General features: G+C 42.5%; 1 long non-coding RNA gene across 24 annotated transcripts in view; it reads left to right on the forward strand.

Annotated features, from left to right (window-relative positions):
* The window catches only part of LOC102156687, a 214232-nt gene that overhangs the window by 2674 nt on the left and 197113 nt on the right, over positions 1-14445 (forward strand). For 23 of the 24 annotated variants that reach the window (XR_005357204.1, XR_005357223.1, XR_005357203.1 and 20 more), the window contains exon 2: positions 3238-3371. This is a non-coding gene — a long non-coding RNA (uncharacterized LOC102156687). Of the gene's footprint in view, positions 1-3237; positions 3372-8598; positions 9043-14445 lie in introns of those variants that run through there. The other variant, XR_005357200.1, reaches the window with a different exon arrangement.

Here is a 14445-nt window from a genome sequence, read left to right on the forward strand (position 1 = left end):
TGGATACTGGTCTGAGCTCCTTCCTGGCTTTCAGATGGCCACCTTCTGGCTGTGTCCTCACATGGCAGGAAGAGAAATAGGGTACTGATCCCCTTATGGAAGCCCCACATTCATGACCTCATCTAACCTTAATGACCTCCAAAAGACCCACCTTCAAATACAATCAGGTTGGGGGTTAGGGCTTCAATATACGAATTTTGAGGGGATGTAAACATTCCATCTATAGCACCTTCTCACATGTACCTCCCTCTTCCTGGGACCCTCTCTACTTTCAGTCTGCATTAACAAACGTCTCCTCATTTTTATGGTCGTGGTTTAACCATCTCTTCCCCCAGGAGACTTCCCTGTCTTGTAAACTCATGTATTTGCTCCTATGGTTCCCATGGTGAAACTCTGCACTTCTACTGGTTAACACGCCTCTTCTCTGGAAGATGGTGAGTGTCGCTGGGCAGGTGGCCAGGCCACTGTGTGCAGAGCTCCTGGTACATAGCAGCTGCTCAATTAATACTAGGTGGATGGATGGATGAATGAGTACAGTGGCTTGCCAAGATCATGTTGAGAACTAAATCTGGAGTCTTGGGATTCTAAATTCACCATCCCAAACCACTTCTCTGTTCCTGGGATCCTGCTGGCATGCCCATTTCCTACCCCAGACTATTTTCTCTGGATGCTTCACCTGTACACAATATTAAAAACCATATGATTATACAACTGAAACTAATATAACATTATGTTAATTGTACTTAAATAAAAAAATATGAATTAAGTTCTCTATTCATGTTTGTACCTTTCATATATTTGCAGGCTCTTACAGTTTATATTTTGCCTGCTAGCCAAGTCATGCATTTTGGCTCCTTTAATTTTTCTTTCAAATAAATCTCTTCATATTCACTTTGGACCCTTTCCAATTTTCATAGTTTTTTTTTCCCTCCTCCAATTTCCTTAATCCTTTTATTTAAAAAGTGCCCTTATGTTTAAAAGCAGTGGCTTAAAAATACAGTTCAGTTGAAGTCCATAGACAATTATTGAGCCTGGTGCTTATTGTAGGATGAGCAGGGCATGGTTCCAGTCTTCAGGGAGTGTACTGTCTTGTATCTCTGAACCCTGCATGCCTCTGGGCTGTAGGCAGAAGGTGTTGGGCCATTTCTTGGCACTGGACATCAAGCAGATGTGAGCAGCTAGTTTCCAGTCTGGTGGGTTTGGGTAGCTTTTCCTAGAGCTGTCCTGTTCTTTTCTTTCTGCAGACCCACAACTGCAACTCTACACCCCTTAGGGAATACTCAGGAGAGCCTGAGCTCCCTGGCTATCTACTTGTCAAGACAGACTATGGCGTCGAGTCAGAATACCTGGCTTGGGGGTTATGTGGAAAGCCATTCACTTTGAGTTAGGCAGTCCTGGATTAGAATCCTGCTGCTGCTTTTTAAAAGATTTTATTTATTTATTTTAGAAAGACAGAGCAGTGGGGAGGGGCAGAAGCTGAGGGAGAGAGAGAATATCAAATAGACTCCCGGCTGAGTATGGAGCCAGATATGGAGCTCAATCCAATAACCCTGAGATTTTGACCTGAGCCAAGATCAAGAGCCAGACACTTATCCGACCAAGCTACCCAGGTGCCCCCTGCTTGTAATTCTTTAACTGTGTATCCTTGGGTGAGAATTTTGTTTTAAATATTTTATTTATTTATTCATGAGTGACAGAGAGAGAGAAGTTCTGGGACTTGATCCCAGAACCCGTGGAATCAGGACCTGAGCCAAAGGCAGACGCCTAACCACTGAGCCACCCAGGTGCCCCAAGGGATCTCACCTCCCCATCAGGGAATCAAACCCAGGTATCCCACATGACAGTCGGGATACTCACCACTATACTAATGAGGACAGCAGCTCCTTCAGTAAGATTTATCAAGTTCGCATTTTATTCACCTGTAAAACAGGAAGGGATAGTAATTGTTGCATCATAGTGTTATTATGAGGATAAGGTGATGTGACGAATGTAGTTTCTGGCATATGGCAAGTACTCAGTAAATGCTGCTTCTCATCCCAAACCAGTGGAGTAGCATTTTAGCTGTGGCCTCTCTTTTGTGGCCATATTGTGGGTTTTGGTAGTGGCCATGTGCATGAGCTGCCTTGTAAAGTCTAGGTTATACCATGGTTTCTATGAGGTTTGGATAGGTTAAGTATTGACTGTAAGATACAAAACTAGTATGGATACAGCCAGAAAGGAGGTGTATTAGAAAGAGTTTTACTTAACTAAGTGTGAAAGATCCATTTGGATCTATAACAACCACTTCAGAAAATGCCTTGGTTGTACTGATCAAGATAAAAACAATAAAAAAATTGCCATTTCCAATGATACATCAGTCCTTCCATCTATGCATTCAGCCATTCAACAAGGCATCATGGAGCTCCTACCATGTGCCAAACATGGTTCAAGTGAACCTATAATTCTTGTAATTAATCATGTTATTCCTGGTGTGTGTGTGTGTAACAGTGTGTGTGTGTGTGTGTGTGTGTGTAGTGTGTAGGAAGTACAGGTGGCATAGACTATGATGGAAATTAGAAGAATTATGACAGAGGGCGGAAAGATGGGCAGCTGACACCATTTAGGGGGTCAGGAAGGTTGTCTGGAGATGATCCAACAGAAACATTCTTCTTTATGGTGATGCTGGACCAGTCAGAGTAGGTTCTGGTCAAGGAGCTGGAGAGGTTCCTAGAGGTTATAGTTTTGCCATGAATTAACCATTTTATTGCTGCTCCCAGGGGCCTTGGAGGATGAGACAGGAAAAGAGGGGGTAAGAACAATAATTTGAAGTTGTGACTATTTACCAGCTCCATAGAGACCTATATTTTATCAGCCAGCATTGCCGCTTACCTATTACTTTGCCTATTTATGAAGTTTAAGACAAAGGTACCAGGTTTGCAAAAATCCTAAATCATTCACCAGAGGCAATAATCCGAATCTGACTAGTTTTATTTACTTTCCCTCTCTTGCTTTTTAAAAATAGTATTTTAAGGGTTTCTTTTCCACCAACTGTACAGATATTTCTTTTTAGTTGCTTGCTAAATAGACTTCCCCAAATACTTTTGAACATCTCAGTCATTGCATCTCTACATGAGTGGCTCTGTTGGATGTCTTCTTTCCCTCCTTCACAGAATCCTGCCTGATACCCAATAAACCCCTTAACTTGTCTTTTTACTCTCATTGTCCATTATTTCAAAGCACGATGTATTTTCTTCATAGCCTCTATATCATGAGTAATGCGGGAAGTGCCTGATACCTTCTGCTAATCTCAGTGAAGATTTCTGAGGAGGAAGGAGACTGTCCATTCTGGAAGATGAACAGTACAGACAGTGACATATTGGAGTTCGGAGAAAGTGAGTTGAAACTCTAAGCCTTTCCTGGTTGACCAGTTGACTGTGGGCTAATTAATTTGTCAGGACTTTATAAAAACTAAAGATAGAAATCATGAGACTTAAATGAGCCAACCCAGTTGTTTCAGATCCTTCTAAGACACAGATGCTAGGACAAGATTAAACGTGCAAAGATTTTATTGGTAAATTCCCGTGTGAAAAGAAATAGGAAATGAGTCTGGGAAGGCTAGAAGAGCCTCAGACATAAAGAGGCAGAGGAATAAGGTAGTTATATGGAAGCACCCCAGACCACTGTTTGGTCTAAGGGAGGGTTGACCAAGTCACTGGGCGTTTGAGTTGGTTGGGAAAGGAGTCCTAGAGGCCCTGTCCCCAGGAAGGAGGAGGCCTGCAAGGAAGGGTATGGCTTTAGTATCAATGAGGTGAGCTTCAGGTGCAGCATCTGGGGTCTGAGGTCAGATGTGCTTTTGCTATAGCTGTAGGTCTGTGAGTTTGTCCTCATGGCACCATAGTGCCTTACACAGTTTCCAACACAGAGGTGACTCTTCTTTACCACTCAGATCTGAGGTGATATACCATTCCCAAAACTTGGGAGGGAGGATCCCTTTATATCAAACAGAAGCAAAGCCTTCACTTTGGCCAAGTATGAGAAGGTGCTGATTGTAGTGAGTAGTACATGGAAGATACAAGGAAATATTTAAAGGGGCTCAAGTATGATGGAAAGAGATTATGTGCCTTCAAATACTAGTCATATGATATTCCTTCTGGCAAGTGTTCAAAAATGCCTTTATCTACTATAGAGAACTGATAAGACTTTAGTGCTAGACATAGTGAGTGCTGAGCATGTGACATCTCCTGACCTTGGCCTTTCCTCTTTCTGTGCCCCACCCCCTTTCCTTCCTTCAGCCATCTTTATTTGCTTAGGTAATGAATTTATCAAAGCACCTGCCCTAAGGCTCAGATGTAGGTTCTGTGCACCACATGGCTAATCCTGGAAGGATTATTTACTTATCCTCTCAGAGAAGGTGCCTGTAAGGATCAGGTTTATTTAGGATGTAGAAATTTTTGGGTTTCAGAAGTCAAGGGCAGTAATTGAGCAAAGAAGGGGCATCTGGCATATATCAAACATCTGTCCGTTTTTCTATCTGGTCATGAAGTCCCTCATAGAGATGTTGCCCCTTATCATAGGCATCTTAAATTTGGTGACCGAGTAGCCTCCTTCTACTTTCCATTCATTCATGTATAGAACACATTTTTGAGAGCTAACTCTGTACCAGGCACTGAGTGTTGAGATGGGGAAGTAGTCTAACAGAGTATCTTAGTTTGGGTTCTTCCAAAAGTCAACCATAGCACAAGGATTTGAGTGTAGCTTACTTGGGAAGTGAGCCCAGTAAGCAAAGCCAAGTAGTGGAGATGTAAGTCAGGGAAGGAAAGGAGACCGATGAAATATATTTCATCTTAGCGGGGGTCAGCAAACTTCTTTTGTAAAGGATCAGATAGTATTTCAGGCTTTGTGGGCTATACAGTGTCTGTTGCAACTACTCAGCCATATTCTTGTAGCCCAGAGGCAGCCATAAACAACATACAAACAAAAAGACATGCATTACAGTAACACTTTGTTTATAAAAACAGGTGTCAGTTGAATTGGGACTATGAGCCATGATTTGAGGACTCCTGATCTAGAAGGTCTCTGTTGTGGGCAACTGAAGCTCAGTAATGTTGGGAACACACTGGAAACACAAGCCATTCCATCTGTCCTACTGAGGAGCAAAAGAGCTGGCCTGTTTATCTGTCAAACCCCTTCCCTAATTGTTTAGAAGTTTGTTCCCCCTGGTCAACCCTAAACCCATTTGCCTACATGAGTTTTGGGCATGTTCTATACCTAGAGAGCACCCTCAAGCAGAGAGAGGCATGAATCCTCCAGTATGTGCTAAGCTTTCTACAGGTGGCCTCAAAGTGGACCAAGGGGACATGGGTGAGCCACCAGAAGCACCTAATACAAAGAGCTTTCTATCTAGTGGTGAGATAAAGCCTGAATCTCTAAAAAGTGAAATCACACTTCATGTGGTCGGGGCCCTGGCTAACTATTTGGGAAATGCCACAAGGCACTGGGATGTATTACATAAATATTAGCTAACATTTATTAAATATTTACTATGGAACAAGTACTGTGCTAAGCACTTCAGATGTATTAACTCACTTAACCCTTACAACTCTGTGAGGCAAGTGCTATTTTATTCTCATTTTACAGTATTAAACGGAGACTTAGATAGCTTACACAGCTTGTTTAAGGTTGTACAGCTAAGAAGGGGGATGTCTTGTGAACCCCCAGCATTTTGTCTCTAGAACTTACTGTCAAAGATGGACTCAGGAGTGCTATTGAGTCAGTGATTATACTGGCTTGCTGGGGCTGCCTGTAACAAAGTATCACAAACTAGGTGGCTTAAGACAACAGAAATTTCTTCTTTTAATTCTAATTCCCTTAGTTCTGAAAGTTATACATCCAAGTCAAGGTGTTGGCACGACCATGCTCCCTCCAAATGCCCTTAGGAGGATTCTTTCCTTGCTTCATCCTAGCTTCTAGTGGTGGCCATCAGTCCTTGGTGTTCTTTGGTTTCTAGATAGATCACTCCAACTTCCACCTCCACCTTCACAAGATATTTTCCCTGTGTGTCCCTGTTTCCCTTCTCTTCTCATAAGGACATCAGTTAAATTGGATTAAGGGCACACGTTAATCCAGTATGATGTCATCTTAACTTGATTACATCCTCAAAGACCCAATTTTCAAATAAGGTCACAATATCATCCTATCATTTTGAGGACACAGTATAACCTATCACACTGGGCCAGGCACTGTGCCAGAAGCAGGGATTCAGAGATAAGGAGGCATGGTTCTACTTTGGAGCCAATCATGGTTTGGGAGTTAGTGGGATGATTCAGAGAAATGAACAGATAAAGAGAATATAAATGTAATCAGTTCTAGAGTAGTTGCATTTGCAAAATGCATCTCCTTACAGTAGTCAATTTGGTTCCTCTAGTTTTAATATTTAACTTTATTTTTTTTCTCCATCATTTACTGATTTCTCCAGTTGGTTACACATTAGTGAGCTGAAGTTACAATTCAAATGGTGGCAATTGTCACTTCTGGGCAAGGATGACTCCTTTGAGCCTCAATTTCTTCATTTGTGAAAGACTCAGTAGGACACATTATTGGGTTTTAACTCTAGCAACACAGTAGAATCACCTGGGAGATTTAAAACACTACTACTGCTGGGCCCACCCTCAAGATTCTGGTTCAGTTTGCTGAGTTGGGAGTCAAGCATCAGTATTTTTAAAACCTTCCTAGATTATTCTATTATACAGCCAAGCCCAAAGACTACTGGTACTCAAAGTCATGGGGGCTTGCCTGCTCTGCCAATCTTGGGTTCTAATCAGTTATACACTTTCTTTCTCAGGTTGAAGATGCCTCAGTGGCTTCTGCCAGAATGAGTTCAGGGTTATCTTCCCTATTAGCCCAGTGCTGCTCTTTCTAGCAGAGCATAGACCCCAAAAGCCTCCCAAAGAAGACATCTACAATAAAACTCTCTGTTTGGGGGAACTGTCAGAGCCCTAGAGAACAGCTACAGAGATACCAGCAATTGTGAATTAGGTGTTAATTGCTTCCTGGCAAAGCCAGCCTTTTGATGGGCAAAAGCTCAATGACCATAGAGATTACTCAGGCCAGCACGCTTCTTCTTTTTCTGGGCTTTGGAATCCAGGTGGTAGAAGACCTTGGGAGAAAAAAGAAATATGGCTGGTGGCCAGAAGTTGGAGTGCTAATTATAGACAGAAAGCCAGAAAAGGCATAGAATGTTTTAAAGTTGATTTTTTTTCCTAATCTTTTTTCCTTTGTCATATCTGTAGGCCAGGCTATTTCTAAGTTAAGAATGCCCTCTTCATAGTTTGACTCATTTAGGTTTAAAATCCCTCTCCATCTTCCTTTACCTGTGAATTCAGAGAAGTTATTCAGCCTCTCTGAGTGTTGTTTCTTTATCTGAGCATAACAGGCTAGCATCTCATTAGATAGTTGTGCGACACATGTGAGGTTACATGTGACGATTCACGTAAAGCACATAGGGTGGTGTTTTCTGACACACAGAAACATGCATTAACTTTGCTGCAACTGATTTATTCTTGGAATTATTATTAGCTTATGAGCTTTGTAGGGGATGAGAACAGAAACTTAAGGACACTGACACCGTATATGTGCCACGTGCTGAGTTAAACAATTATATAGACAGAATTTCATTTAATATTTATTATAAGTGTGTGTTAGGTATTATTATTTCTACTTTACAGATGAGGAAACTGAAGCCCAGGGAGGTTAAAAGGTCAGACCAAGGTGTGTATGTGGAGGCTGAATTCAGTAAGTCAGCTTGACTCCAATCATATTTCCTCCCTCCACAGTACATAGAGCTGAGTTAAATTGGGTTAAAAGGAAACAGGGAAACTTGTAATGGAAGGTTCCATACAGGAACAGCCTGGGGTGTTTGTGCTTATATGTACATGTGAGCTCACAGTGACCCCTAACCAGAGTTCAATTACAAATTGGGTGAGATTTTAGAGTAGACAACACAGACATTAGGGAGTGGGAAGGAGCAGCACGAGGTGGAAAAGGGTTATAAGGGCAGCCCGGGTAGCTCAGCGGTTTAGCGCCGCCTTCAGCCCAGAGCCTGATCCTGGAGACCCGGGATCGAGTCCCACGTCAGGCTCCCTGCATGGAGCCCACTTCTCCCTCTGCCTGTGTCTCTCTCTCCTCTTTGTGTATTTTCATGAATAAATAAATAAAATATTTTGTTTTTTTAAAGGAAAGGGGTTATGATGATAACCTGAGATCTCTTCATCCATCCACCCTCATCTTGGGGCATTTTATGGGATATGAGAAACACTTTGAATGTCCACCAGTAAGTCTATACTCTTATCTGTGGCAGGCAGGCACCTTCCCAAAATTACATTCAGAAACCTAAAAGGAGTTTCTGGGAAAGAGAACCAAAATTGGCCTGATAGGGCTGGGGAGAGACTCTAGAAGAGCCAGATTGGTCCTAGCAATTTAGCGATTTCTTATTAGGTTAAATCTTCCTTTCCCATCTGCACTGCCCATTCTATATGCCTTAGAAAGCCCTTCTCCCACCTTTCTTTTTTTATCTAATAAGTTAGTCAGAATCACCTCCATGGTCTTTGTCCTCAAACACAGCACAGCCTCAGCCAATAGAGAACCTAGAAATACTTGGTGTGGTCTGCAGAATAACAGCGTCTGGAGACATCCACGTCGGAACCTGTGAACATGCTCAGTTACACGACAAAGTACCATGAAGGTTGCAGAACTTGCTAATCAGTGGGCTTTAAGAGAGAGGAAGTAGGCTGGATTAGCCACAGGAGCCCAATATAATCACAAGGGTCCTTAAGAGTGGAGGAGACTGGCAGTGTGAGAAGCACTCAACCTGATTTGCTGGCTTTGAAGATGGAAGAAGCCTGCCAGGAAGCAGGGGGAGCTGACAGCAAGGAGACAGATTCTCCCCTAGAGTCTCCAGAAAGAATTGCAGCCCCGCTGACTCCTTACGGTTAGCCAATGAGACTTGGGTTGGGCCTCAAGCCTGCAGAACTTAAGATAATAAATGTGTGCTGTTTAAAGCCCCTACGTTTGTGGTAATTTGTTACGGCAGCCATAGGAAACCAATATACTTGGCAGTGTACAGGGCTAGAGGGGCAGGAAACCAGCCAGAGAGCTTGAATGGGAGGAGTGGAGTGTGTAAAGGTAACCTTGTTTGGAGGCCCCATCCAAGTGCAAGAAAACACAGTCCAAACCCGGAAAGTGGTAATTTTTTTCTAAAATAAGAGAGAAAAAAATTCTACTAGGAAAATTCCTTTGGGAAAGTGGAAGAGCATGGGTTTTGAACCAAGCCATGTGGTTTTGGAAATTAACTGACTCCCCCACTTCAGCTTTGAGATCTAGGTAGTTTACCTAGTTCCAATGTCAGAGTCCTCATCTAGAAAATGCCATAGACAGGCATTAAGATGCCCATCATCCCACGGGTTATCTCTGAGTTCCCATGTTAGCTAATGACAGAGGTGTTCTGAGGACTTACAACCAAATGGAAGTGTCTAGTGCTGGGAATACAGTAAATGCTGACTAATATCTTTCCAAATGCACATGTCCTAAGCTGACTACAATTTTATTTCTCTGAATTAACTGCTGAATGCTTTTTGGAAAGAAATACAATCAGTGTTAATGTAGTGCCCTATAGTAAAAACTTCAACATCCGAGAATGGAATTTTGATAGCTATGGTGAATGAAGAATCAGGATCAGACCTACTAAAAATACTCTTTGCAGAAATGCACACTTTTAAATAAGCCTCTGTCTCTTATGAATTTCAAGTTTACTCCTCAATGGTTTTTTTTTTATTATTATTTTACTTTATCCCCAGTAATGGTCTTGACATCAGATGGATGCTTAGATGTTGTGGATCTCTACCTTTGTTTCAAAGTCAATATTCCCAGGTCTGAGTTCCTTACCTACCCACCACTGTCCCCAAATATGCTCATCCAGTGCTTCTAATCTCAGTGCGTGGCACCACTTTCATCCCACTATCCCAACCAGAAGCCTGGAAATCACCAGTTCTTGCTGAGGCTACTTCCTTAGCCATCTCGTTACTTAGCCTCCCCTCTCCCTCATCATGTCCTTTTCAATTTTTGTTTAGAAGATGAAGTAGTGCCATAATTTCTCTCCCTGCCCCAAATCTTATCCCTGCTCTGATCTAGTTTCAACCCAGTCGCCATTGTGACTTTTCTAAATGAATAGCTCAATTATATTCTTTTCTCACTTAAAATCTTTCAGTGGCTCTTTGCAGATTGTGAGTACTTTGGATTTGGATTTTTTTTTTTTTTTTAACAGACAGCAAGAAGATGGCTGTCTGCAAGCTGGGAAGAGAATTCTTTCCAGAAACCAATCCTGCTGGACCTTAACCTGGAACATATGGCCCCCAGAACCATAAGAAAATAAACTTCTATTGCTTAAGCTACCCAGTCTGTGGTATTTTGTTGTAACAGCCCAAACAGCGATGCAATGAGATAAAGTCTGAACACGTCAGAGTGTCATGCTCTATCCTTTTCCTTCTAATTCCCAGCCACCTGACAAGTCATTCACAGCTGTTTTCTTTACCTACTCATAACTGAGATTCCTGACCCATTGTACTCTTTGGGGCATATGTCCTCCCCTCTGCTGGGAATAGACTGGTTGGTTCCCTTTTACCCTTCATTCTTTCCTTTAGTGCATGTGATTAATATTCCATTTTCTGTTCTTGTAGTATTTCAGACAAGTCTGTCTCACCATATAAAATATATTTTAATTATTCCTTATCTATTTCCCCCAACTGAGAAATTGAGAGTGAGAGAAGGGCTCTATCTTATTTATCTCTGAAAAGTCCACAGCACAGATTCTGGAACCTTGTAGATTTTCAAAAATGTCTATTGAATAGTTGAGTCAGTGAATGAATTACGTATGAAGCAAAACCTCCCATTGTTCTTAGAATAAATCCTCATATGTCCTTCATGCTTTTCTAGCCTCATTTACTTTGACTTCCACTTGGTATCAGCCTCCAGAGCTGATGCCACTTCCTCTCTGCCTCCTGTTCGAAAGCCTCTGTGGCCCTCGTTTCCCTCTGCCTGGAATATGTCCCCTGATCTAACCAATCTTAAACCATGAGTTGCTACTCATCCTTCAACTTGCAGCTAAATGGCTCCCCAGGGAAAATTTTCTTGACATCTTATGGCCCAGACGTGATTGTTTCCCCTGTGCTTTGTTCACATATTACCTTTCTGTTTTCTTCCCAATACTTACTCCAGCATGCTATAGCATGCTTGTGTGATTGTAGGATTGAGTTGGCCTTCTGACTAGACAGTGAGGTCCCTGAGATTGGAGAGGTTTTGCTTGGTTGCTTGTGTGTTTTGTTTTCAGCCCTCTCTCCCCAGGACATAGAACAGTACCCAGCACAGAGCAGGCACTCATATTACTATCACAAAGTGGTAGAAAATGGAGCACAAAGTTAAGGTGCAAGATACAAATCAGACTCTACCTTTTGCCATTTTTTCCCAACATCATTTCATTCTCTTGAAGTTATCTAATAACAGATCAGAACAAATCAGACCTTATCTCTTGGCTTTACCCTTGCATCCCTTGCTTTCTGTCCACACTTGAACAAAGTCTACAGTGTTTAGGCTATGAGGAGTAGGCTTAAAGGTAAAGGTTGAACATGTGGCCTCAAAGACTTATAAACCCAACAGGAGCCCTAAGGAGCTGCTTTACTGGGAAGACTTTTGGAGGTCTGGGGCTCATGCCTTGTCTAGAAGGGTAAGCCGAGTTGGACTGTAGAAAAAGGAAGTGTTAAAGAAAGATAATTTTGCATGCCTACTGGATCTTGAACCCACTACAGCTCAGTGGTTAGGAGTCATGGTTCTAGAAACTGACTTTGTGGGTTCAAACCCTGGCTCTACCTCTTCCTGTCAGAGTGACCTCAGGCAAGCTTATTAGCCTCTGTACCTCAGTTTTCTCAACTGTTGAAATGGAGGTTAGAAATGGTACCTACCTGACAGGGTCATTATGAAGATAAAGTGAGCCAAAAAATGTAAAATGGGCTTAGAATAGTGCCACCACATAAGATACATCTAGAGACCATTATATTTCGTAGTGTTAACCATTCTTGATGTTTTCAATCCATGGAGAGAAACACTGATTACTGTAACAACCTGACCTTTTCCCCTGGAGACAAAGAGTGACTCCTCATTGTAGAGTTTAGAGGAAGAATCTGGCCATGCACAGGAGCTCTCTTCCTCTTAGGGGCTAACTTGGGGACATGTATGTGACCCAGCTTCTCAAGTTTGCCTGGCTTCAGAGCTAAATGGCTGGGGGATAATGCTGACTGATCCTGGGACTAAGTGTTAGAAAGTTCAAGTATCTGTAGATATAAGTTCAATTCTCTGATATTAGCTTAATAACTATGAAGATTTGGCCCTATCTGCCTCCTTCCTTTGTTTTATTTACTTACCATTGATTTGGAACTTAAATAAAGAGGAAGATAGTCATTTATTGGGTCCTTTTAAAGAACCTCCATAAAATCATATTTAAATTGAGTAGAAAAGCATGGGACAATGAATAACAGGGGTCTTAGTGTCTGAACAGCAGTGGTTCATGCGGAGAAGTTAGAAAACCAAAACAGAGTCAATGTGCTATGGAATGATCAGTGGAAAAGCAAACTAGGATAGTCTGCATGAATAAAATTGCGAGTCCCTAAATTTCAGAGTCCTCAGATGAAGCTAATCCCCAGCTAAGCACCAAGAGATGCAAGTGTTGAAACTGAGAAAGTGTCATGGCATCTGTTTCTATCTAATGAGCTCTATCTGTTTCTATCTTTTAATGAGCTCAGACCTCCAGCAGTGAGTCACTTCAACGTGTATAGTGTGTGGCCAAAGATATAGCATACAACACAAAGAAAGCAGTCAGAGCAGAATGCTCAGACCAGAGAGACAAAAGCAGTCAGTGGTCTACAAAACCATGAAAACAGAACAGACCCTCGGGATCCCTGGGTGGCGCAGCGGTTTAGCGCCTGCCTTTGACCCAGGGCGCGATCCTGGAGACCCGGGATCGAATCCCACGTCAGGCTCCCGGTGCATGGAGCCTGCTTCTCTCTCTGCCTGTGTCTCTGCCTCTCTCTCTCTGTGTCTATCATGAATAAATAAATAAAATCTTTAAAAAAAAAAAAAAAACAGAACAGACCAAAGGACCACTATGGGCAGAAGTTTGTCCAGCACTACAAGGATTAAATTATCTAGCACAACTGTGTAAGATGACTCATAAGCTAAAGTAGGAAACTGAACTGGGGGGATGGCCCTTGAAACAAGGGAAAAGCATCACAATTAGAAGCATGAGCATACATAAGGGCAGGATATAGAATCAATCAGGTCTGAGCTGGAACAGATACTCTCTGCACACCTCTTAAGTATTTTTATGGATGACAATCAGAAATGAATGTCAGACCACATTGCAGGTATTCAGTAGTTTGAATAATTTCACCAAAGTCCCTTGTTTAGTGAAATCGATTTATATGGACCTCACTCCACAATGTAGTTTGAAATGGTGTTTTTTTTAGATTTTATTTATTCATGAGAGAGAGAGAGAGAAAGAGGCAGAGGGAGAAGCAGGCTCCATGCAGGGAACCCAATGTGGGACCCGATCCCGGGTCTCCAGAATCACGCCCTGGGCTGAAGGCAGCTGGGCCACCCAGGGATCCCATGACTTCTTATTATTTTTTTTTAAGATTTTATTTATTTATTCATGGAAGACAGAGAGAGAGAGAAGCAGAGACACAGGCAGAGGGAGAATCTGGCTCCGTGCAGGGAGCCCGATGCGGGACTCGATCCCAGGTCTCCAGGGTCATGCCCTGGGCCAAAGGTGGCACGAAACCGCTGAGCCACCCGGGTTGCCCAGTTTGGAATGGTTCTTAAGTCAACTTGTGCTGTCATTATACCATCTGTGACAGGTGTGTCAGAGCTAAGCAGACCCCACGGAACTGTTTCAGTCAGGTACCTGGCAGGCAGCAGAGGCAAAACCAGCTGAGTCAATCATATTTATGGTTACATTTGCAGAGGGCTTTTCTTGTAGTTTATGAATTCTGTTTCTAAGCAAATAAACTAAGATTCTCATCATAGAGGATGTGTTTGGTCAAATATCCAAACAACCCTGTCAATAGTGGCTGCGGTAGGATTGATGGGAGCTCTGGAAGAAGAAACAAACGCCGTTCATTAGAATGAGTCATCCTGCTTAATTTAATTCTCCCTCTCCCCTCCCCCTGGTAAGACGTTTGTGGGCTGGGTTCTCTGGGAAGCTGATTCTGAAGAATAGTTTAATAAGCTGTGTTTATTGATGAGTTCTCTTGGGATGAACACCAGGGGGAGAGAGAGGAAGGGAGCAGGACCCGGTATGGGTCAAGTTGAGCTATGCTATCTAATACCCTTATCTCATGCCTCAAAAGCAGCTCTGGAGCTAGA

The sequence above is a fragment of the Canis lupus genome, chromosome 3, assembly GCF_011100685.1.
Source record: "Canis lupus familiaris isolate Mischka breed German Shepherd chromosome 3, alternate assembly UU_Cfam_GSD_1.0, whole genome shotgun sequence".
In the NCBI taxonomy this organism is placed as follows: Eukaryota; Metazoa; Chordata; class Mammalia; order Carnivora; family Canidae; genus Canis; species Canis lupus.